The sequence below is a fragment of the Aplysia californica genome, unplaced genomic scaffold (assembly GCF_000002075.1).
Source record: "Aplysia californica isolate F4 #8 unplaced genomic scaffold, AplCal3.0 scaffold00095, whole genome shotgun sequence".
NCBI lineage: Eukaryota > Metazoa > Mollusca > Gastropoda > Aplysiida > Aplysiidae > Aplysia > Aplysia californica.
This window is the reverse complement of record NW_004797365.1, coordinates 1,306,921-1,309,211: the sequence shown is the minus strand read 5'-3', so window position 1 is coordinate 1,309,211 and position 2,291 is coordinate 1,306,921. Positions and strand designations below refer to the sequence as shown.

The 2,291-nt window shown below is 40.3% G+C and overlaps 1 protein-coding gene across 1 annotated transcript in view; it reads right to left on the bottom strand.

Moving 5' to 3' along the window:
- The window catches only part of LOC101857014 (extracellular serine/threonine protein kinase FAM20C), a 70,444-nt gene that overhangs the window by 20,874 nt on the left and 47,279 nt on the right, over nt 1-2,291 (bottom strand). The window lies entirely within an intron of this gene.

Sequence of the window (2,291 nt, the reverse complement as noted above, 5' to 3'; positions counted from 1 at the left end):
CACACACACACACACACACACACACACATACACGTACACAAACACACACACACACATTTACTTTCACGCTTTGTGAGTATGTAATCAAAGACAGATATCAACATAAAAATAACGGTCCTGTAATGACTTTACAAAGGTTGGTTATTCAAAATGGCATAAGTAAATGTCAAATGTATGGGTATTACATCGCTGTCAATATTATTAGGTTACCTAATAGGTGGTACCTTCGATTTTTTACGTCTGTCTCCAATAAGACCGAGCCAAATGAGCTGAGAGCTTTGAAAACTCTACACAACGGCCCGACTTCAAGAACGCCCTGTCTGGGATTCAAACCAGGGCCATCGGCTCCATTGTCCAGCGCAGCATGATACCATGTGAGCTAACGGAGCGCCCATCAAAGCGACATCTGGCAAAAACTATAAGCAAACTACAATAAACCTCTTTCAGGTCACAAACCTGAACCATTCCGAAAACACGTGTATGCCCACGCGAGTGTGTCTGTGAGGCTATTTGCTTTGATACACTAGTGTTGATCTTTCAGAAGCAGTTAGAGATGTGGTCCAGAACGAAGAAGCCCAGTGCACATCGCAGGGTCTGAGCCACAAAAGATCCTTTCATGACGTCATTCTCTGCATTTGCGTTCAACGTCTTGGGCTTTGTACAAAAAAAAATCCCTCCTACGTTCTTATGTAAATGTACTTGGCTCAAACAAAGTTTCAGAGCTGGATGTTCTTCTCCTTTTTTTTTCTTTTTTTTTTCTTTTTTTTTTTCTTTTGCTCTACACTTGAGACAAGAATAATTTCTACCCTGCAGTTTTGTTCAGTGGGACGTAATTGTGCACAGGTGAGAGACATGTCGTCGCATGTCAAGTGCAGCCCAGTAAAAATACGACCACGTATGATCTATGTTTGATACAACACCTATATTTGGCTTGCAGCGTAACATTGACACTTGGGCGGGCTTCTTTTTTAAACTTTCGTTTTGTATTTACTCTCATCTAAAATGAGGCCTGGTATGTATACACTCGTTCATTCATCCTCGCTCTCCTTCCAGTTAATGTCACTTTATGCTTATTTCCTATTACTCCCCTACCGCAACTCAGATTTCACGAGTTCTAGTTTGAGACCAAAAACTGAAGCCCTCACGCTGATGATCAGATTCCTCCGCACTTACACGATGCTCTTTGAGGTGTGCTTATAATTAACCCTTCATTCTCACTCACACATTTTTCAGCAGTCCTACACGCTGAACACCCTTCCCAGCGCGCATTCCCAGACATCGAAAATTGCACCTAAGTTTGCATAACCCGTCCCTATTGTACATACATTTTTCACCAAAGCGGAACCATTGTCAACCCTGCTGTGAACTGTCCTATGTAACACTCTATGAGACACAAAGGGGACGTTTCTAAGGTGAGGAGGCACCTCTCCCTAACCTGAGCAAAATTTCGGGAGGAAAATTAAAATGTTTCAGGAAGAACAAAAAATCTTTTTTTTTTGTGCTTAGTTTCTTTTTCCCTGTTATTCTGGTTTGAATTAGATTTGATTAGTTGTTCGTCAACAGATTCATTTATTATGTTTAATGTATATTATCTTTGTATTACTTACTTTTTTTTTTCTGTTCTACTTATTTATTCACATTTTTCTTTCTTTTCCAATTTTTTTCTTTTTCTGGGTCGGCGGGTGGTGGCACAATGACTTTGAAACATCTCCACATTATCCGCCAAAAATGGAGAGTGTCTAGCAGTGAACATAAAGACTGCCCCTATGTAGCACTCTTTTACAGCAGGGACGATCGATCCTTCTTCCAAGTAATATTTAGTAATGAAGGTGCTGCGTCCGCCTCAAATCATTTCTCAATAGACAAAAAGTCAAATAGCAATAAGAAAGAGCACTGTTGATTTCAAATCTAATATCCGCAACCTTTTCCAAAAATCTATAGTCGACCTAAGACGACCAGAAGCAAACTCAAGACAGTACACAATGAAACAGAACAAAAATCAATGGGCACTGTGTATTCAGACAGAGGGAAAATGCCATTATCAAGTCAGTGTGAGCTAACGGGATGCCTTGTATGTAAATACCAACAAAGTGCTTCGGCGTCTAGCATGCTATTGTCAGTAATTGAGTGTGTCGACAGAGAGGAAAAGGCGGACGCAGACGGAAGCGATGAGTGCATCTTTACGAAACCAGATAGACAGATAGATAGTTAGAGAGATAGACAGACAGATAGACAAATAGACAGATCGATAGATCGATAGATAGATAGATAGATAGATAGATAGATAGATA